Below are 24,644 nucleotides of genomic sequence, written 5' to 3' on the forward strand. Positions count from 1 at the left end.
GACAGGCACCCACTGTGTGGCTTTCCGCAGGAGAGGGCCATGATCTGACCCAACAGTTTTCAAGGAGCTCTGCCATCCTTATTGGGGAATAGTTGGATGAAGGCAGGGCATGAAGCAGAGAGAACAACCAGGAGGCATAGCAATCTTGGTCAAATAGGATGCTGGCTCATGCCAGAATTTTACCGGTACAGAGGTGAGAAGCAGTTAGATTCTGGAACATATTTTGTTCCTCATGTTAGAGACATGAGGATTTTCATATATATGTATATGAAAATATTTTTTAAAATATTTTATTTATTTCTGAGACAGAGAAAGAGCATGAGTGAGGGAGGGGTAGAGAGAGAGGGAGACACAGAATCTGAAGCGGGCTTCAGGCTCTGAGCTCTCAGCACAGAGCCTGATGCAGGGTTCAAACTCACAAACCATGAGATCAAGGGACATGATGATTCCTAATGGGTCGGGGTGGATTGTGAGGGAGGCAGGGAGATGAATGAAGCCATCTCTAAAGTGTTAAGTCTAAGCAACTAGGAGAATGTAGCTGCTCTCAACAGAAATGGGGAAGGCTGCAGAAAGAGTAGGTGTATAGGGGGAGACGGGGATTCAGTTTTAACATTTTAAATCTTAAATGTCTAATAGGCACCCAAGTACAGATGTCAAATAGGTAGCAGTATCCAAAAGAATGGAATTTGAGAGAAAGGCTTAATATGGAAATATATATAATTACTGGGAGTCGGTAGCATAGATATTTAAAACCATGCATCTAGATGATATCAATACAATAGTGAGTGTAGGGACTTCTGAAGGTTTTTGTTTTGTTTTGTTTTGTTTTGAGAGAGTGTGTGATTTGGGGAGAGGAGCAGAGGGAGAGAGAGACAAAGAGAGAGACAGAGAGAGAGAGAGAGAGAGAGAGAGAGATGGAGAGAAAATCTTGAACAGGCTTCACACTCAGCAGAGTCCAACACAGGACTCGATCCCACAACCCTGGGATCATGACCTGAGACAAACTCAAGATCAGACGCTCAACCAACTGAGCCACCCAGGCAGCCACTTCTGAAGATTCTTAGATGCTGAAACCATGGAATGAACAGATGACTAGTAAAATTTGTCTGGCAGTGGTTTATAAGATTATCTAAAAATACATAACCTAGGGGCACCTGGGTGGCTCTGATGGTTAAGCATCTGACTCTTGGTTTTGGCTCAGGTCACAATCTCATGGTTCATGAGTTCTAGCCCCATGTCAGGCTCCACAACGACAGTGCCAAGCTTGCTTAGGATTCTCTTTTTCTCCCTTTCTTCCTGCCCCCCTCCCACTTGTGCACATGCTCTCTCTCAAGATAAATAAATAAACTTGAAAAAATAAATTAAAAAGTATATAACCCAGAGGTGGAAAATCTGGTTAGGATGCTACTGTAGTAATCTAGGCAGAAGTAGAAGACCAAAACTAAGGTGGAGCTCAATGTACAAATATTAGTGACAAATTGAATATTGAGCAAGGGGAAGGGAATGGTGATATTTTGGAAGAATGGTTATTTTCTTTTTAACCTAAATGAAGAGGTTGCATTAGAAGAGGTTATTTTCTCAGTTGGGACTACCACAGAAACAGATTTCAAGACAAGGATTTCACTACAAGTAGATTATTTGCCAGATGGTGCCAGGAAACCCCTAGAGGAGGTAGGGGTAGTAAGTCAGGGGAGACAAGGAAGTGAATAAAAAGTAGATTATCAAGTGATTCTCCACTGTGGGAAACTGGGAAGCTCCGAGATGTGGTGTAGAACACACCCCTGAGAACCATCCCCTAAAAGGGGCACCTATTTATCTGTGCCTCTTTTATTAGTGGTTAAGGACTATGTTCCAGATAAAAAGCCTGCAAGTAGTGAGAGCCATGTGTTTGCAGAAAGCTGTCGTTAGTGTCTAGAGGTATGACAGGAGCATCAGCAGCATCTGCTGGGTTACTAAATTATAGAAAAAGAAGGGAGATTTGGTTTATGAAAACAATCCATGGTCTCTTTCTAGATGAGCAATGTGTCCATATTAACACAGGCAACTTCACATAATACATTTCTGCATATTAAAGTAATTCTAATCATGGGGAAAAGTGTTATAATGCCCAAATGCCCAGTAGAAACATCAACCGCAAAGAGAAGCAGCATCAAGGAAAGAATATCTTTCTTCCTCTTTAGTATCCCCATAATGCCTTGTGCCAAGCTATAACACTATTGGTGACCATTCACTATCCAGTAGTTTAATTTTAGTTACCATGTTGATATAAACACTTTCCTTTGTCAGAGGCAGCCATCAATAATGCAGGTATTAAAACATAGCTGTAAAATTTCTTCATGAGATATTAGCAGGTTAGTTGTCTCCATAGTGGAGCAAATTCCAATTTCCTCTTGGAAAAGAGTGAAATTATTGAGATTATACAAATGAAGTCTTTGCATATCCAAAACTATTAACATTCAGCAAATGTGGGATTTAGAAAAATGCTGTATCCAATCTCAATTCAGCTAGGAAATCACCCAAAAGTACAAGTTGGATTTCTTTGTCTCATTATAGCAAAAAGGCAGGGATTCTGGGTGTTTGTCTGTAAGCTAATATCTCTCACCTTACTCCTGGGAATTTGAGAAGATAAAGAATTCTTCCTCTACTTGCACTCTGGGTACAGGTCTACGGCTCAAGGAAATTTTCAGATCAGAATCAGTTTTCTGCCATTGGCCAAACTACCAACTGCTCAAGAAAAAAAAAAAAAAATCTGGGGTGGAGAAAAATGTCCTTGTGTCATTTACAACAATGAAAGGGAATATCAAGATAACAAGATGGCCTCCAGATGCCCAAGAGAGCAAGCTTGTATTTGACACTAATTTTGATTTTGGATTCCAAAATACAAGATACCAAAAAGGAAACAGTGATTTTATATTACATAAAAATAATGCAGTAGCCTCTGTCTTTCCCCCATCTCATGATGTTCTTGTTGTACAAAGTTCTCAATTTAAAAGCAGATGGTGAAGCATACAGTTTAAGTTGGATGAATGACAAAAACAAGCCCATCCAAAATCTAACACTGTTATCTAGGGAAGATATGGAAAAATGCCTTATGCTTACTCTATTTATTTTCTTTGCTTTTATAGTTTTATCCCTTGTACAAATAACACCTTGATAAGGTCAGCTGTGGGTTAAGTAGAGAACTGGAGTGTCAAGGTGCATTTCTAAATTTGGCCAAAGGTTTCAAGTAGGAAGCTGACTCTTTAATTTCTTCCATCTCGAAGGTCCAGATTTTCAGGTAGCTATTCACCTTTTCTGAGTATTGATACATGGGGCTATAAAAAGCTGCTATGATCTGAATTGTCTGTGTCCCCTTGCCAAATGTGTATGTTGAAACGCTAACATCTGACGTGACAGAATTAGCAGATGAGGCTATTAGGAGGTATGTAGGTCACAAAGGTGGAGTTCATGAATGAGATTAGTGCCTTTATAAAAGAGACCTACCTCACAGAGTTTCCTAGAAGCTTCCACCTCATGAGGAAACTGTGAGAAGGCCCTGTCTATGACCCAGGAGGAGAACCCTCACCAGAATAGAACCATGCTGGTAACTTGGCCTTGGACTTCCCAGCCTCCAGAACAGTGGGAACTAAATTTCTGTTGTTTATAAGCTACCCAGTCTGTGGTATTTTGTTATTGCACCTAAACAGACTAAGACAATAGCTATGGATAAAAGGATATGAATTTGAAAAAAGAGGCAGAGGTAGAGATCAGGCTTCAGCAGGAGGAGGATGCTGCAAACCTGTAACTTCTTTCCCTGGAACGTGTTCAAATGTGATTTATAGAAATACAGTACACAATTTGTTTGGAGATCTTCACGGAATTGCTTTTAGCACACAGTAAATCTCATTGGGATAAAAATGAAAACAATTATGCCATTTATTCAGAAGAAAATAAAAAGTGTCATTAGAAAACTGTATAAAGTGTTGGGAAATAAGCAGCAAAGGAATGTGCACGGCCTTGCTCTTGTGCTGTCCAGAGAAAAACCTCTTAAATTCAATGTTGGGAAGAATGCACATAAAAACCCATTCTTTGCTTGTTAAGTTTTATACATTCATAAATCTCATTTCAGAGAAGTTACCTTACAACGTCTTTAAAATGTGCAAAGACCCACTTACTCATTTCCCCCTGGCTTTTGGATAGAAAAATGCTATTTACAACACCGAACATTTTCAAAGCCACCACAAAATCCTCTTTGTAATTATCACCAAAAAACACTAGCTGCACTAAACAAGGGAAGAATAGAAAGCCCAAATCCCAAGATACTTATGTGCCCAAGTGGTTAGCAGCTCTTAGTTTTGAAATGAAAGATAGAATTTGAAAACTTTCTAATATGCCGTCTAAAAGAAAAAAACAAACAAAAATCCTTGTCAGTATCGACCAATAAATCTTAAATAACTCAAAAGCATATTCAGACCGAAACACTATTTTACCATGGCTTGTCGTCTCTTTCTCCACCAAGACTACTTAAGACGTTGGCAAAAATGAAAACAAAAAACTTAATGCAGAACAAACATAATTCCATAATTTGTTTTTTTCTTTCCCACATTGGCTATTTAAGTGGTCAATAGCCTTGGGGCAGTTGTTACATCTTTGGATTCCCAGGTTGGTGGGTAATCTACTTTATTGGAATCACAGTGGGAATCATCTTGTTCACATGCCCAGGCCCTGAACTGAATGAACCGGCTTTACAGAGAAATACAGCAGACGCCAGTCTGTACAAGATTAAGAAAGCATCTTGTCTCATTACTATTCCTTTGCAAGGAGGTGTAATGAACAAACTTCCCTTCCCACCCGTTTGCTCTTTTGGGTGGTGTGTGCATGCACACGCATGAGCTGTTGTTCTTCTCTGTGCCTGAGAAGTGTTTTTGGAGGTGAGGTGGGCTGGAGGAATGTAGGTATGGGGAGGGAGGAGGAGAGTCTGAGGATAATTGCTTCTTGCTTACCATTCGCCCAGAGTAAAGAAGTTTTGAAAAGTTAACCTTGCCTCTCCTCCCCTTTACTGTTTAATTTGCACAGATCATTAGCAAGTGAACGGTGCTCTGCAAACAGAACAAAATAGGTTTTCAGATGAACAAATAGTGATTTACAAGGACTAGGAAAAAACATGCTTAGACTGGGCTATTCATTACAGAAGATCTCATTATAAGTGAATCAATAATCTATAGTGATACTAGACCTGTGTGATTATTTTGGTTATGGTCAACTTTTGTTCTAGCGAGATTCTTATGTTTGCCTTGTCATGTATCAACATGCCTTACTGAAAGAAAGTAAAAACATCCTAAAACTACTGGAAAAAAAAACTCTACTTGCATTCCTACAAATGTTAATCACAGTCTTACATGGGAATTTGAACCTCTTATTTCCTCTGGGATTGAGCTATCAGGTCAGTCAATAATGTTTACTATTTACAATGGTTTATCTGATGCAACCCTAATAACAAAGAGAAACAGAGACAAAATGGCAGGACCAAAATCTTATGTCTGGAGACAGAAAATGTGCACAAATAGAACTTGTCAAGGTTATCATGCATCTCCTTATTTGCTTATCATTGCATACTGCAATGAAAAGCTGTTACAAAGTAGGACCTTAAAGAATGCTCTGGTTTTTATGTGATCATATATATCTATTTTCAAATACCTTATTATTTATTATCTCTGCAACAATAGGTATAATACAATGAGTAGAGATAGAAAAAGTTTGGGACTTTCTGAGTTAGTCCTCTCAATCAATGCCAATGTAACACCTTTAAAAATACTCCGTTTCCTGAGCACTGGAGACTATTCAGTTATGAGGTCAGGATAAAATTGAAGTTTTTTTTCCTGCCCAATGGGAGGTGTTGGAGAGCTCTGGAAGAAGGGTAAAATGATGGTTTTTGGAACAAAGCCTAAAACAAGAAAAGTTCTTCTCCAATCATTTTGTTGCCCGGTATTTCTGTAAAAGCTTTCGTAAAAGTATTACTGTTCTTCGGTATTTTTTAAAAATTGCCTGATCATGAGAATCATCAACAGTGATAATTAGAAGTATAGATTTCCAAGCCTAGATCTTGAAGATTTGGATTCAGTGGGTCTGAAGGAGGCTCAAGAATCATATTTCTGACCATAAATATAGGTGATGGTAAACATAGGATTAAGCCAGTGTGATTAAGAGAGAATTCAGGAATATTCTCTGAATAGCCAATTTCTTCTCTCTTCCTTGTCCCATTCTTACTAATTTGCATGATAGTGAACAAGAATTTAATGAATGCCCTATGCATGGCAGGCACTGTACTGGGCACTGGGGCGACTGGCAATAAATCTGTACCCAGCTCTTTCTTCTGGACAGCTCATTGTCTGTTTTTAAAATGATAAAAACTTATAACACCATAATATGCATGCAAATCAATGGCGATGAACTCAATTTCTGCCAAGTTCTCCCAGTTTTGAACAGTAGCTGTTAGGAACTTCACAAGGGCATTCACCAGTTCATCTATCCTAAGAGACAAGGTAAAAAACAAAACTGAACAGCACTCAGGGGAAGCCCTACTTTACATTTTGTAAAAGGGGCTAGAACCTGTTTCTTGCTCCATGGGAAATGAGATGCTTTTTCCAGATCTATCCGAAGTTTGCAAGGTTAAGAGACAACAGAAATCAAAAAGAAAAAAGAATCATACCAAACGTAACCAGTGATCTCCAAGTTTCAGTCACTCCCTGGGAGAAGCCATATGTGGCTTTTAGTTTCTGCCTTCCTGTCTTTTTCTGTTTCATAAAATGAGAACACGATGGTTTCCTGTGACTTACTATGAATTTAATACAAAATCAACACCAGGACCGAGAATGCTAATCCTTTGATTTGAATTTTCAAGACTTGTACTGGAGGTGGATGTCTTATTAGTCTTATTAGATATTATTAGATAACATGTTAGTCTAAAATAGATAACAGCCTTAACAGAGCAAACTGCATTTTAAGCCATGATTTAGTCTCTGACTTAACGTTTGTTTAAAAGTTGAGCTGCAAAGGGATACAGAAGAAAGAATAAAACCCATTCTTTGACTTACTGCTGATTCACCATTTGACTTTAGCCAAAGTTCAAATTCTTGATAGGAGGAATTAAAAACAAAAGTTGGCAACACAACCATGGATGGGTTCTCTGTTAGGTAAAATATATTAAAAACCCAGCTATGTGAAAGGGCCCATCGTCTTCAAAACTAACCCATTCATCAAGACATAACAACTTTACCAATTTTAGCAGCCTCCATCTGCAACTGTCACATATAAAGTGTTCAGATGCAGAAAAAAAAATGCCAGTTTAAACACAGGTTTGGTTTGGCAAAAAATAAGAAAAAAATTTTTTTGTACAACAGCTCAGAGCATGGACATTTGTTTGTATTCTTTATCCCCATTAACCCTTTAAGACGTGTTACAGATGAGGAGACTGAGTCTCAGAGAAGTTAAATACTTTGCTCTCATTATAATACCTAGTTGATAGAGGAATATGAACTCAGCTTTGCGTGGCTGTGAAATCTATGTACTTTCAGCTCTGAATTTTTTCAAGCCTTTAAAGTAGAAGAAAGAAGACAGTTCACATCATGAAGGTGTGAATCACTTATTTCATCAATTCTAAAATGCACATTTCCCCCCACATTTTAATGGCTCTGAAATTAATGCTTCTTAAAGTAGCTGTCAGCCAGGTACAATCAGGACGAAGTCATCACTGCCCGCACATGAGCCTCAAAACAGCCAGTGTGGGTGACATAGAAGAAAATGTCAGAGATATCAATGGAGCATCCTTAAGGAACATATATCACCAATATCCTTGAGGGCACATAGGAGCCTTTTGTTTGGGGAAAAACATGGAGCATGACAATCCTTTTTCTTTTAAGATTTTTTTTTTAATGTTTTGAGAGAAAGAAAGCATGAGCAGAGGAGGGGCAGAGAGAGGAGGACATGAGATCTGAAGCAACTTCTGTGCTGATAGCAGAGAGCCCAATGTGGGGCTCGAACTCACGTGACCTGAGCCAAAGTTGGATACTTAACCAACTGAGCCATCCAGGTGTCCCTGGAATATGACAGCTCTTAATCATAAGGTTATTCAGAATCAGATTCTGATTTTGAAAAACTATTTAGAATTACCTCAGTAGATTAATCTACTTATATTTTACGTTTTAATGAATGTGCACAAATGTTTTTAAAAATGTATGCTTCAGTAAGTCTAAAAGACCTGTATGAGATGCACCTGGGTGGTTCAGTCAGTTAAGTGTCTGACTTCAGCTCAGGTCATGATTTTGCAGTTCGTGAGTTTATGCCCTGTGTCGGGCTCTGTGCTGCCAGCTCAGAACCTGGAGCCTGCTTCAGATTTGTGTCTCCTTCTCTCTCTGTCTCTTTCTCTCACCCCCTCTCTTTATGTCAAAAATAACTAAACTTTAAAAAAATTAAATAAAAGATTTATATGAGAATATTCTATGCCATAAGATCATGCTGCCATCTTAAAAGGTAATGTTTTTTCTTTCCTTGTCATATATACAGTAATTTATATTAAATTAGATAAAAAGATTAATGAGACCTTTTAAATCCTTTAAATAAGAAAGGTTTAAGGAAAGGTGGTTGATAGTGTACTTGTTTAAACTCTTGGTTGGGGTGCCTAGGTGGCTCAGTCGGTTAAGCATCTAACTTCAGCTCAGGTCATGATCTCATGGCTCGTGGGTTCAGTCCCATGTTGGGCTTTGTGCTGACAGCTCAGAGACTGGAGCTTGCTTCATATTCTGTCTCCCTCTCACTCTGTCCTCCCCCCAGTCATTCTCTCTCTCTCTCTCTCTGTTTTACAAAAATAAATAAACATTAAAAACACTTTAAACTCTTGGTTACCATCTGATGGCTAGGGTATGGCAAGCACCAAGTCTTTAGAGAGACCACATCGCCTCTCTCATGTTTTCTATCACTGAGGTCTATTATAAAAGGTGGGGAGAGACACTAGTCTGAGGAGAGAATCACTGGCATATCCAGTTCCATGGGAGGAAAGCCTCTATCACTCCCTTTCTTGGAGGAAAAATGTTCCAATTGCATTGACCTTAAATGTGGACTTCAGCCCATGTTTTATTATTGTTTTGACAAAAACATGGACTCGTAGACCAGCTGAGGCAGCCTCCCCATTTCAATAATCCTGCTGAGCATTCATTCACCCAACTACAGTTGAGCTTCACTGGAAGTTCCTGCTCATAAAATACCCATTACTCCCTCAACATCCCTCTGAAGCAAGGGCTAGTTCTAGGTGCTGTTTTATTTCTGAATTCTACAATGTGTGGACCAGTGGTGAGTAAGACACAATGTTTCACCAGTAATTGTGTGAGTAAGCAAACAAGATGAATCATTATCTGGGGATGAACATACAGGAGAACATAGGAAAGACAGTAATGGGTGGTCAGGAATGCTCTCTGGCTCCAGGGTTTAATCCCTTAATCTCAACACTATCAAGAGTGCTGTACTCACTCTACCATACTTGGTGATGTTTACTAAACGTTGGCATTTACATCCAAATCTACTGATACTGTAGATACTTTGTACTTTTTCCTCCTCAAATTGATGTTACTATTATAGTGTTTATATATTCCCACCTTATTGCTCAATGATGAGCAAAGGAGAATGCTCAAAATACTATTCATGCTCTAATAGTGAATCTACTTGGCCATTCCTTTGAAAATAGTTATTTTCTAATGTTTCAGATGTTGGTCACTGACAACAAGTCATTCTCAAGTGGTATCTTCCATGGGCTAGAAGACTAATTAAGAGAATCAAGAGAGTCTGATCACTTTTTGTAAAATTCATAGTCTTCTACCCTTAGGCAAAAGTTTCTGACTTTTATGTAATCTTCTGTGCCTTCCCTCTCACATTCTTTCTCCATGGAATTATGCACTAATTCTTGATGAGGGGGTGGACCAAAATTAATCTTCCCATTTTACCAATGACCCTGGACTCAGAGAGATTAGCTGATGTCCAAGATCCAATAACTAGCTAATGGCAGAGCTGTTCACCCTAGGTGACAATGTCACTCACCAAGATAGTCAATTTTGTTTCCAGGTCAAGGAAGTTGCCTCCTGGGCCATTACTTCCTTTTATATCAAATATCCATGTGAGTAGGCACAGGCTTACATAGGCACCAAATACACACATTTCATTTATTTTCAAGGGCTTTTTGTTATTGTTTATCACTCAAATCTGTAGTTAGGTGAATATTCTGAAACTGCTCTTTTGCCGGTGACTTTGGCTAGTGGGGAGGGTGTGGGGGGGCACATATCCCCAGGATGACTGTCTCACATATCAACAGATGAACTGGTTTGTTGACCTTCTTAACACCTGGACAAGATATCTGCCATTCTGAAAGCGTTTCCACTTTGCCAATTAAGTAGGGATTACTGGCCACAGATCACAGAAAGCTGTCAAAGCTGATGAATGGTGGATCTACAAACTTTACCAAGAAAAGAGGTCTTATCAAACCGTCTTTCCCAAGGATCAAAGGTTTTGCTTAAGCTTCCTTTAAGTTGATCCCATGGTTTCATGAGGCCTTGTTACACCAACACCACAGAGATGTAAACAACACAAAACAACTGTGTTTGGGAGTGCCAGAGTTTGCCTTCAATGCTGGGAAATTGACTACTAAATTGTAGTCAATATTCAAAGCCAAGGGAAAACCTGATAGGATCAAGAGCTATATCCCTTTCCTTAAGAAAAATACCATACACTGAACACTCTTCAGGAATCAAAAGAATACGTTGATATGTATTTATGCTTATATATTAGCTCTATTTATTCTTTTAAGTGTTTAAATGAGGATAAGAGATATATAACTATTAGACACAAAAACTGACTGTAGCTCAGGGTGGTTGGGTGGCTCACTTGGTTGAGTGACCAACTCTTGATTTCAGCTCAGGTCATGATCTCATGGTCCATGGGATGGAGCCGCATGTCTGGCTCTGTGCTGACAGCATGGAGCCCATTTGGGATTCTCTCTCTCTCTCTTTGTCCTTCCCCTGCTTGTGCTCTCTCACACACTCTCTCTCTCAAAATAAATAAATAAACTTTAAAAAAAAAAAAAAGGACTGTAGCTCTTTGGGACTATTCTTTACTCTGACTTCCCTCCCCTGCCCAGTAATCAGAGAAAGAGTTCAGAAGATAATACTGCAACACAGGAAGCGGAAGACAAAGAAAATCTGGTTAATTAACGACTAATAGATGTTTACAGGCCTTATTTTCAGGATATTCAAAAGTGAATTTTCCATATTTTCAGGATTTCTAGCCCAAATGTGAGGGAATAGCAAAGGTCTTTACCTCCCTATAGCCTTACTTTTACCACTAAATTTTTTTAACTTGGTGGGGATTAGATTTCTCTATCACTGACCTAGGGGATAAAATAGTGAATAAACTCTGTTTGCAGTCCTATGTAAAATCATTTGAAAATGCTTTCTGGAAACTATCATCTGAAATGATTACTATACACATTGTGGCTGAAGTTTAATTGTACCTCATCACACATGCTTAGTTGAGCACATTTCTTAGTAACTTAGGGTACACTCTGGAAGCTTTTTTAAAATGTGGGGTCATTGAGAAAAAAATTAGACAAGGGTGTATCTTCTGGGACTCCAGAGTTAAAATAAAAAAGCCTACACTAATAGCCACACTGACTGCTTTGTTTCAGAATTTAAGTGAACTATGAAAAATTAATTTACCAGACATATCATATAAACATATCTATTCATTCCAGCAGATAATTTGAGAAAATGTTGCAGTAACAGCTTGTCAAACTTGAGCTTCATGCATGTCCTATGGTCCACTGTCTACAAGTCCATCAGTCCATTGACATCTATTGTCTAGGAAGCATTTCACTATGATATCACTTTACAATGATGAAGGACATTGGGGTTATTTTTCTTCTAGTTGGAGTTTTCACTGTTCCCTTCACCAGAATTCATGTGCTTTCAGTGTAGCCCTTTAAGAAGTGGCTAGTGTAACACAAAGGGTCATAGATGAAAGGAGGGAGAAAGAGAACTGGATTTTACCATGTTTATTCATTATCTAGTAATCAGTGCATACTTAATGATGGTGTTTTTATTACATTATGACCAGCTTAAAATTAGTTATGTTAAAATAGATTATTAAGAATAAGTTAGAATTCCTAGGGGCGCCTGGGTGGCTTAGTCGGTTAAGCGTCCGACTTTCGCTTAGGTCATGATCTCGCAGTTCGTGGGTTCGGGCACCGCGTCGGGCTCTGTGCTGACTGCCAGCTCAGAGCCTGGAGCCTGTTTCAGTCTGTGACTCCCTCTCTCTCTGACCCTCCCCTGCTCACGCTGTCTCTCTCTCTCTCCTAGAAATAAATTAAAAAAAAATTAAACAAAACAAAACAAAACAAAACAAAAAGAATAAGTTAGAATTCCTAAAACAGTAGATTATCCCCTGAATCCTAATAGGAACTTTATGAAGTAAGGACTATTTTTTAACCCATTTTACAGATGGGGACACCAAGTCACAGAATATGAAGTCACTTGCCAAAGTTTCCATGGGAAGTGGCAGAGCTGGAAAATAAATGCAGCTGTTCTATCTCTATAATCTGTGTTTTACATCAGTACCCATTGATTTTCCATGATTAATAATCCTTTGATGGCACTCATTATTTATATAGGCTTCAGATTCCCTCCTAGGCAATTGCTAAATTTTTATACCTTGGATGTTTCCATTCCACTAAGTGGGGCAGGGAGGTTAATAGGTTAATTTAATTGTACACATCATCTGGTAGAAGATCGTTTTACTGGATACTGGATTTGTGAGTCCAATATTTAAAGCTGTCTCCCAAGATCTCTTGATTCATTTGTTTTATGAACTATATTTAGATTCATATTAGAAAAAACTAATTGCACATGTGCATTCTCAAAAACATCACCTTGCCTTCCAGCTCTATTCTGATAATACACACTGCTCTCCCAGGCATGATCACATCATCCTATGTGTATCTGTTACTTCACTGAATTATTACAGTCTCAAATTATATTGTATTCTTTATTTATTTTTTTCAGGTTCTGTTTCCCTAGATATTAGCTCCATAAAAACAGAGACATTACCTGTCTTGTTCACCCAATCACCAATACCTTCTGCATGGTTCCTAAATCATAATAAATATTTGTAGAAAGAATAAATGAATATATTTATTGATTTTTCTACAGACTATCAGAGCTAGAAGATACAGTTTCTTTTGTATCATAAACGAAAGAACTATGGTCTGATAAATAAAGAACATAATGCCAAATCTTGGTTTTTATTTCATCTCCAGAAACTTGCACAGTACTTGGCACAAGACAGGTGTCCTATAAATGCAGGTAGATTTTACTATGGCAGAGCTGAGGCTAGGTCAAGCCTCTTAGCTTCAAGATTTGAGCTAACTCCATAAAGTATGTTTCTATTTTTCACAGGTATGTGATGCCTTTTCAGTCAGGATTTCCTCTGTGATCTGAGATATTTTCTTTTTCTTTTAAAAATGGCATAACACTTATTTGTTCCTGCCATAACAAAGTAGAATGCTTGAACAAGGCAACATTAATCTTGGCCAAACTAAGTATGATTTCCAATATTCAGTTGTCAGGAGACTTTTCCAATAGGTTATAATTTGTCCTTCACAATTAACGGAAGTAAAACTATAGTCCCTTTTACTGAAAGCTTTGATAAAAAAAAAATACTATAGATACAACACCTACTTTTTGATTTTACCATTCTATTAAGGACTTAAAGGACATCAGATTGAATCTAGAGTTCATGACAGTCAAGAGCCAATGTCCCAACCCTATCTTACCCACAGATCCCTAAGCATCCTTCTGAAATGGATACAATTTTCTAAAGTTCAACATTTATAATTACATGGTACCTACAGATTTATGTTTCTATCCCACCTTCCCAATGTTTTTGGAGTAGGTAGCAGTTTAAATTTCTAATCCCCTATTTATTCTCTCAGTTACATTTAAATAATGTAGAATATTATATATAAATTCTACATATAAATAATGTAGAATAGAATTAGCATGTTCTCTTTCACCCAATAGGAATATAAAGAAGCAGTAATTTGGAGCAAAGAGACATGAATAAATAACCCCATAAGACTTACCAAAATAAGGATAAGAGTTTCAGGGAGCTATACTGGCTTAATTCCCACATGGGCCTGAATTTTCCAGCAGCCCATAACCGCTATTGATCCTCAGGATATGTAAGAGCAGCATGCTTAAAAATAAGCAATATTAAATTTTTTGGACTTAACAAATATATTCAAATATTAAAACAATTTTGAAAACAATATAATTGATTCACCAAAGTATTTCTTTTATTTTAATTCTTTTTTTAAAATGTTTATTTAGTTTTGAGAGAAAGGCAGGGGAGGGGCAGAGAGAGAGGGAGATGCAAAATCTGATCCAAGCTATCACCACAGAACCGACGCGGGGCTCGAAACCGTGAACTGTAAGATCATGACCTGAGCCAAAGTTGGACACTTAACTGACTGAGCCACCCAGGCGCCCTGATGACCTTTTTAAAAAGAGTAAACCAATTACCTTATTACTGAAAAAAGCAATCCAAGCAGCCAGGATCTGACTCCTAGGATGACTTGTTAACAAATATCTCTAAAAGAAAAGTTAATTAAGCATCCTCTTCCTCCCTAAATGAAAGTCGTTGAAAGAATGCCAAAGATAACTTAGAAATTTGGTAAAGATAACATTTTAATTAAGCTGCATTGTTTTAAATGTAGATATGGAAATTAAATATGCCAAGAGAAGATACTTATAGATATTTTGTTATTGACTTTTATAGCATTTATATGGTAGACAGTTCCCCTCAGTTAAACAATGCCCTATATCACATGAGCTTTATCCGAAATTAGTTTAGCTGTGATTTAAGGGGACTGGTGATTGATAGCTGGCTTCAATGAAAAGTGAGATGCAAAATGTGAACTCCAACATGTGAAAGAGAGAGCACCAGTGCTGAAAGTAAAGACTTTTTCAAAAATCATACAAAGAAGTCATTGGAAAATAGCCAATAACACAGAATATATAATCCAGAGTCCATGAAAACTGTGTTTTAATACCCTAGAAATACTAGTAAGGGGCATGCACATGATGTCCATAAAAATAAGAATGATGATATGCAAATCTAACTACTCAAGGGCCCAATTTAAGAGACAAAATCTCATAGCGGCCAAACAAGTTGTTAACTGCACTCTTGCCAGTGGTATTTTCCAATTTTTCCATTTGTTTTCGGGGACGGTTAAATCTCTCTTCACCATTATTCATTCTTATTTTTACTTACAGCAACATTTTCTCAGAGCTCAAAACGTTTATTTTCCTCCAGCCAATTTTCATTTTCTAAGACAAGTTCACAGACTTTGAGTAAATACAACTCAACATACCACAATATCTGGGGAGCTTGAAATATTCAACAGATAATACCAGCAAGGCAAGAATAAATAGCCTTGCATGCAAAAACACTTCACTGTATCAGAACGTACCACATTTAGCAACTTAATTTAAGTTGGGTATAACTTAGATCCTATCCAAAGGGGTTTGTTACAGGTGGTATCAAAAGTTAAATTTTCCTTAGTTAATAAGGAAAGCAAAAACTCCCTGTTAATAAATCCTTCATTATGGAAATGTTGCAATGTTCACTGAATCAAGTCAGCTGCATTTTATAACTGGTGGAGATTAATTAGAACAATGTGCCCATAGTATAGATGGATATACTGAGGCCTGATGAGATAAGAGACTGGTCCAAGGTCAGCAGAGAGCGGCTCCTTCACTATCCACTGCATTCTCCACTGCCGCATTGCCCAACTGGTCTTCTAAAGAAATCCCAGCTATATGCCTCTAACCACAAAAGAAATAAGTGCCATGGCCCATGGCCCTCTCCATTAAAACCCTATAATACCATGTCAATCATTGTGATTTAAACAATCTACAACTATCCTTAATCCTAATAAGCACATCTGAGTTTATTTAAGGAGTTTCTTTCTTTTTCTTCCTCTTTTTTCTTTTTTAAGATTTTAGTTTTAGGTAATCTCTGGATCCAATGTAGGGTTGGAACTCACAACCCTGAGATCATGAGTTATGCAATCTACCAAGCTGGCCAGGTGCTCCTCCCCATCATTTTTTAAGTATAATAAAAAATTATTTACATGTCCATTTTTCTTCTTACAAACTTTCCCACACACTTTATAAGAAGATCTTGGAAACTGTTTTCTCTTCATACTTCTCTCCCTACCTAATTTTGTTTGGGCTTGGAAGTAATCACCACTCCTTCTAGAAGACACTACTTCTAGTTAATTTTTGTTGTTGTTGTCATGTTCTTGCTCAGATAGAAAGGAAAAACAAAAGAAGCAAATTAAAGCAGCATCTGGCTGCTTGCTGTAGTCTGCAATGATAGGTATTTGCTAACATTATTGTGGTATTTAAAAATGCTTGTTCAGTTATCTGGCATCCCTAGTAGAAATCCCTAGAAACTAAAATACCTTTGGTAATGTTATGCATCACGGGAAAATAAGCCTTTACTTGCTGTCTAAAAGTTGACTCTTTTGGACTAGAATAACTTTGACGTCTCATCATTATGCCATCATCAAACCCCTGGTCGAAAAAGACCAGGCTTATTAAGAATGACAAGGTAGAGAAATTTGGGCTTGGCTCTGTGGTATTTTTAAAGAATATATTTAATTTCCTAAATAGCTAAAAGATTCATATGCTTCAAAAAAATTAAGAAGTATTAGGGGGTGTTTTGTGGAAAGCCTCCCACTCCTGTCTCGTGTTTCCCATGACCAAATCGGTGACCGGTATATTCACAAAACAAAGCAAAGCAAAGCAAAGCAAAGCAAAGCAAAGCAAAGCAAAACAAAACAAGTGTCTGAGTAGCTTGGTTGGTTGAGCTTCGGACTCTTGATTTTGGCTCCCAGGGTTGTGGGATCGAGCTTTGCGTTGGACTCCATGCTGAGCATGGAGCTTCCTTGAGATTCTCTCTCTCTCCCTCTCTCTCTCTGCCCCTCCCCCACTTGCACGCTCTCTTTCTAAAAAAGTAAAATAACTTTTATTATTTTAAAAAAAAATTAATTTTTTTTTAAAATTTATTTCTGAGAGAGAGAAAGACAGTGTGAGCAGGGGAGGGGCAGAGAGAGAGAGAAACACACAGAATCTGAAGCAGGCTCCAGGCTCTGAGCTATCAGCACAGAGCTTTAAATGGGGCTTGAACCCACGGAACTGTGAGATCATGACCTGAGCCAGTGTTGGCCACCCAACCGACTGAGCCACCCAAAATAACTTTTAAAAAAGCAAAAAAAAAAAAACCCCACAAAAACTTGTTAAGATGTTTACAGCATCATACAAGAAAATACAATATATTTTCCCTGCTTTTTATAACATAAAAATTGGCTTGCATTATTTAAGTAATGTATATGTATGTGTATATATATATACATATATATATATATATGTACCCACATATACATATACAAATCCCCACAATGATTACCTCAGATAAGACAATAGAACATTTTCAGTAACCCAGAAACCTATGTACTCTTTTCCAGTTATTGCCCTACACCTAAAGGTAGCACCTATTCTGACTTTCACTCCTATAGCTTAGTTTTAACAATTTTTGAGCTTTATGTAGGTGAGATCATAGTCCACATTCTTTCTGTGTGTGTGTCTGACATCTTCTACTAACTTACCATACATGATCACATGTAATTATTAAATCAACTTTGTGATATTGAGCAAATCATCCCCTTTTAGAAATCACTAAAACGAAGTTCAACAAGGTTGGGAGCCCATAACAGTGGTGCCAGGTCTGGGCCATCTCAAATGCTAAGCCTAAGCTCTTGTGGGCAATAGAGTCTTGCAGGAACATTCCTTCTCTCTTCTAGTCCTTCAATTTTTGGAAGAATTATCAGAGAGTGACCTTGATGTGGTCTTCCTTGCCTTCCTATCTTCCTTCATTGAGCCATCTATCCATCACTTGTTTAGTGACCTTGCCCCTCTGCCATGTGCTGCAGTGGGAGTAAATATAACTTTTACTCCTGACAAATCTGCAGAGATCCATATAGGAGTTAATGTTTTTAAAAACCAGTCTTCCTGAAACGTCTCCACCTATATATTTTCTCCATCTATCAGCTTGGATTTTGAATGATAAACCTAGGGTTTTTGTTTTGTTGTGGCTTGGATTGGTCTAGTCTTTTGGCTTTACTATTGCACATTCTAAATTTTAAATACTGTCTCTTGTACATAACTGCTTCTAATTTTTAATTTTTTTAATGTTTATTCATATTTTAAGAGAGAGAAAGAGAGCAAGTTGAGGGGGAGGGGCAGAGAGTGAGGGTGATACAGAATTTGTAGCAAGCTCCACGCTCTGAGCTGTCAGCAAAGAGCCAGACACAGGGCTTGAACCCAGGAACCATGAGATCATCATCTGAGCCAAATTGGACACTTAACCAACTGAGCCACCCAGACAGCCCAATTATTTCTAAATATTAAATAAATGTGGCCAATTAACTATAAAATCTATTCTACTTATCTCCCTAGGACTACAGAGAACAAATACACTGATTTTAACAATCTCAAAGGAAACATAGCAGATAAGCTCATTTTGGAATGGGGAAGACATCATCAGGTAGAAGTCTAGAGTACCAATGTGCAGCTGCAGTACATGAGGACGGGACCAGCTGTGGAAGGGCACAAGGACACATGTGGAGGAGAGAGAGCTGTTCAGTAGCTAGACTCTGGAGTTGACCTCACAGTTGTATGCACCTGTGAGAATGCAATGATTTGTGTATTTTCAATGGATTTTTAATTTTTTAAAAATGTTTATTTATATTTGAGAGAGAAAGAGAAAGTGCATGAGCAGAGGAGGGGCAGAGTGGGTGATGGAGACAGAATCTAAAACAGGCTCCAGGTTCTGAGCTGTCAGCATAGAGCCTGACGTGGGGCTTGAACTCACAAACCACGAGATCATGACCTGAGCTAAAGCCAGATGTTCAACCTACTGAGCCACCCAGGTGCTCCTCAATGGATTTTTTTGTACATAAACTATACCTCAATAAAGTTGACTTTCAAAGAGAATACTGGAAGAGAAGAGAACTGGCTCAATTTTTCTACACTCCCTTAACCACCTCTCATTTTCTCTCTCTGCTGTCTTATCTCATCATATTCACATAGGAGAAACTCAGCTCCAAGTGCTCAAGCCCTCTATCCCCAGCCAACGTTGCTACAGTTCCTCAACCCCTCAATCTGAAAATCCACAAAGGAACTACTTTATGGCCCATTTTGAAAATTATGGTTTCCTTCTATCATTCTATAGCATTTTATCATTAAAATAAGCAAAACAGAAAGACACAAGATGGAATTTTCATGTCTATGAAGATTTGATAAAAGAAAATAAAAATTGATTGTAGTTCTAGGAGTTTGCCACTTCCTGTTGACTATCTCTGGGTCACCTAGGAAATAGATTTCAGAATGACTACACTATGTTTGCTGCTGAAGATGGCCATGAGCCATATGTCCTCAATCTATCTAATTTACAGCAATGCCTATGGTTGGGATAAAATTTGTTATTAACTTCATGTGTGATCCAACTTTCAACACTTGAACAACTACTCTGGGCCTCAGTTTTCTCCCTTATAAATGAAGATCTTGGAATAAATGATTTCTAACATCTTTAGCTGTGATTTAGAAAGTCCTTAAAAAATGCTGTGACTCCAAAACATAGTCTCTTTGTCCTGCAATTCAAGACTGATATTCTGTTCATCCAATATAATATTTGGTGAAGGAAAGTTAATATATTTATCCCTAAAATGTCAAATATGTTAATTATTTTATTTTATTTTACTTTACTATTTTATTTATTTTGAGATAGAGAGAGAGAGGCAGAGAGAGCTGGGGAGGGGAAGAAGGAGAGGGAGAGACAATCCTAAGCAGGCTCTGATATGGGGCTCAATCTTACCACTGTGAGATCATGACCTGAACTGAAATCAAGAGTCAAATGCCTAACAGGGGCGCCTGGGTGGCTTAGTCGGTTAAGCGTCCGACTTTCGCTTAGGTCATGATCTCTCGGTTCGTGGGTTCGAGCCCCGCGTCGGGCTCTGTGCTGACTGCCAGCTCAGAGCCTGGAGCCTGTTTCAGTCTGTGACTCCCTCTCTCTCTGACCCTCCCCTGCTCACACTGTCTCTCTCTCTCTCCTAGAAATAAATAAAACATTTAAAAAAAAAAAAACTTAAAAAAAAAAAAGAGTCAAACGCCTAACAGACTGAGCCACAGGCACCTCAAATATGTTAATATAAAGCTTTAATTTAAAATTAAAGTTAATTTAATATTATCTTTTTTATACTATTTGGATTTCGTTAATACACATGTGTGCACACTATGTACACATCATGATCAAACCAGAAATCCATAATTTAGTTAATATTTTCATTTCTGCTTACCTTTGACTATTCAAATACATTATTAAAAATATAAAATTTGATTTAAAATATACCTTGTCCTATTTCATTCTATTAATGATATGTATAAAAAGCCATCTATATGACATCATTTTTTGGTTTGTTTTATTTTTAAATTTTTTTAAATTTTCTTTTAACATTTATTTTTGAGAGAGAGAGAGAGAGAATGAGTGGGGGAGTCAAAGAGAGAGAGGGAGACACAGAATCCGAAGCAGGCTTCAGGCTCCAAGCTGTCAGCACAGAGCCAGATGCAAGGCTCGAACCCATGATCCCGGGGATCATGACCTGAGTTGAAGTTGGACACTTAACTCACTGAGCCATTCAGGCACCCCAAGGTTTGTTTTAAATAGTAGTTTTTGTTGTTGTTGCTAATCATGGCCCAGATCTTTCATATAGATAATCTCATTTAATCTTTTTTTAAAAATCTTTATTTACTTATTTTGAGAGAGAGAGAGAGAGAGAAGGAGGGGGTAGGGACAGAGAGAGAAGAGGGAGAGTCCTAAGCCATCAGAGCAGAGTTGGACGTGGAGCTTGATCCCACAAACCATAAAATCTTGACCTGAGCAGATATTAAGAGTCAGATGCTTAAGCAACTGAGCCACCCAGGCACCGTAATCTCATTTAATCTTTAAAAATTCCTATGACACAGGTTTTATTATCATCCTAATTTCACTGTCAAGAAAGTCAAGCTCATGGAGGTTCTTAAGGTCTCAAGGTCATAGGCTTTGAAGACATAGACTTTGAAGCAAAATGACCTAATTCCAAGATCTGAGCAGCTCTCATCTTCCACAGCTGTTTGGAAAATCCATCTCTAATTGCTTTTGACTTCCATATCAGGTAGGACAATCCAGCCATGGAATATTATGGTGGCAATTGGCTCTAATTAGAACCATTTATCAAAAGGTGGAAGGAAACCCTGGACTGGAGAAGAAGGTGGCAAAACTGACTCAGTTCAAGGTCAAGGTCACTTATTAATATTCAATGCCACTGGGTACAATTATTAAATTTTCCTGAGCTTCAGTTTTGTTTTTAAATTGGGATTATTAGACAGTTAGATCTCTAAAGTACACACCTTCTCACAGAATGGGCAACTTCCCATTTGACCTAATACTTTACGTAGGAAAATAATTTTGTATGAATATAGCGATATTCTACCAGAGCCTTATAGAATATTCATTCAAAGAAATGCAAGGCAGTTTTATTATTCAGAAAATAAGATCCTTTTGAAATAGATCTATATCAAAGCCTCATTCATAGTATTTTCTCAGAGCTCTGTATCAAACATTAGGCTGATACATTTTTGCTGATATCCAGTATAGACATTTAAATCATGCCGTCTTCTCAGAAATAAGGCATGAGCCCAACCATGGGACATTTCCCAAGAGAAAAACAAGTAAACAAATACACTGATAGTGTTTTAACAGACCCAGTCTAATTAACAGGAAATTTCATTATTGCTCACCACGACTTGCTATATAACCTGTGGGACCCAGTGCAAAATGAAAATAAGGGCCCCCTGTTCAAAAATTGTTAAAACTTTCAAGATGGAGACAATAGCATACTAATAATGCATGGGGTGCTACTAAGCATGAGGCCATGTGGGATTACATATGTCTCACACCCAGTGAGTGTGAGTGTTGTTAATGTTGGTGCCAACAAGATGAGAAGAGGAGATCGTGAAGTTGATTTGAGTCAAATTCCCTATCTCTTGTGGTAACTATGTTATAACCTAATCACTTTACTATAAATTTTAAAATAATATATTATGATTGTAAAAGTTGTTTGCAATATATATATTTTTAGATTTCAGTGAAGTTATATGTTTGAAATGTAATTCTTCGCTTCAGCCTTGGTTTATGGTATGTGACTACTGGTCAAAAAAATTAAGAGGAACAACATGCTGCCAATTAAACCAATTTTGTGAATTCCACTGTAGCTTCTGCTCTTTGGGTCTCTTTCATAGTTTCTTTTTCCCCCAAAGATCAGGCCCTAAAGAGTCTTCAGAATATCTTTACATGTCCTTACATGACAGCTTCCATATTTGGGTAAAAAGAAAAATGTGGCAAAAATTTTATTGTATATATTGTTATAAACTACTAATATTTCTAGTGCATATGTCCATGGATCTGCTTCTATGCATTTATCCTACAGATATAGTTTTACAAGAGTATAATCATACATAAAGATGCCATTATAACATTATTATTATATCACAAGGTCGGAAACAATAAAATCAGTAGAGAAGTCATAGATTAGCTATGGTATATCTATGATATAGAAGTATACACGGTGATTTCAAATAAATCTTTATGTATGCTAACATGACAACGTGTCCAAAATATATGTCAAAAAAAAGTTGCAGACCAGTATCTACAGATGTACATTTCATAAATATGAAAAATATGCATCTATGTATACATTTTTGAGATTTAAATAGACATTATGTTATTATTCATATTAACAACAATAATCAAGTTCCTCAATGAGATAGGTGCTCTTCTAAGCTTAAAATACCAGTTAATCCTCATAGTAACCTTAAGACATAGGTATTATAACCATTTCTATATTACAAAGGAGGAAATGAGGGAATTGAGGAGTAGAAAGGGTCAGTAACATGTTTAAGGTCACGCAGTTGGTATGTGGGGCACAGGAATTAGACTCCAGACCTTGCACCCAGAACCCTTGAGATGTCCTATGTCTCAGGTGTGCATACTGGGGAAGGTACATCTGTGTTTGGATATGCACAGAAATGTCTGGATATATACATGGATGCCATCAACAGTGATCACCCCTGGGGAAGGATGAGGAATGAGAGCTTACTTTATGTTTCAAAACTGATGGAACTTTTAATTTTTTATATAAAATACACTCCTGAAAAATATTTTTAATGTGCAATATGTGCAAAACTTCTGGTCATCTGCCCTGAAGCCTCAACTGCAGAAATTTGAAGTTGTCTATGAGGGTTCCTGCCCTCCAGTTTTAGCTGTGGAAAAGATTAACTTGAATTACAAACTTATAAAGATTGTTTGATTTACTCAATAGTGGGGTTCTTCTGGTACCTAAGATTGACTTTTTACTGCTTTGTAGAGAATGAAATTTCATAAAATACACATCAAACTCATCCAAATAGCCAATCATTTAGCTGTCTGTTTCATGTACTTACGCATTCTGTCATGTACTGTGAGCAAAATACAGCCGAATTTGATCAGGCTGCTGTTTATAATTTAAGACAGGGACCTCTAAATGACTCCTTTTTGGTATGTTTCTGAAAAGGTCAGGCACTAACGTGTTTTACCAAATAAAACTCAGGTTTGAAGAATATGCCTTCTAAACTGATTTTTATTACCTGGGCTATAATAAGTTTTATAGGGCTTCCTTGTTAAATTGCCCTGACAATTTCCATTTCCAGTTGCTTCAATCATATTAACAGAAGGTAAAGTTCACAAATAGTAAAATATGTCACTGCACTGTGTTTGGATTTTCGGAAATAGATCACAAAGCTGACAAACACACAAGACATAATGTTTGGCATTCCAATTCATGTTTGGTTGGCATATCTCATTTGGGGCAGGGCAAGATGTCCTACCACAAACGGAAGTATCTCATTACTCAGGAAATAAAACATGTTTGGACCAAAGGCTTGACAATTCCCATTAAATATATCAAAAGCACGATGGGATTTTTCTCCCAAAGCAAAGCAAAAAGGTCAGGGATGTGGGGTAGAAAATATGTGTGTAGAAACATTTGCTCTTGTATAGTTAAAAAAAATATATGTGTAGAAATCCACCTGAATGCATGACTCGTTTACAGAATAATTTCTCCTCCCAACACGATGTCCTGCTCTATCTGCAGCTGTGCTCAGCAAAAGTACTTAGCAGGTACCATTTTCCAGGAAATTAAAATAAGGCCAAATGATTTCTGCAAGTTCATTAATAGACTGACAATCTATTATTTATGTTATGAGGCACTATATATTTCTTGAGCCTTCATATACCAAACATGGGGCTAACACGATGGAGAGACCAGAAGAAAAGCGCCCATCATTTGACAGGATAATTGTAGGGGGCTGAGAAGACGCAAGGACATATAACAGAACAGAAGAAGTGGAGTCACTGTCCCTCAAAGTGGTCCT

General features: G+C 37.6%; 1 protein-coding gene across 1 annotated transcript in view; it reads right to left on the reverse strand.

Moving 5' to 3' along the window:
- LOC120224136 (RNA-binding motif, single-stranded-interacting protein 3-like) overlaps positions 1–24,644 on the reverse strand; it is a 420,254-nt gene that overhangs the window by 351,880 nt on the left and 43,730 nt on the right. The gene's annotated exons all lie outside the window — the stretch shown is intronic.

The sequence above is a fragment of the Hyaena hyaena genome, unplaced genomic scaffold, assembly GCF_003009895.1.
Source record: "Hyaena hyaena isolate Hyena2069 unplaced genomic scaffold, ASM300989v1 scaffold_1117, whole genome shotgun sequence".
Taxonomy (NCBI): Eukaryota; Metazoa; Chordata; class Mammalia; order Carnivora; family Hyaenidae; genus Hyaena; species Hyaena hyaena.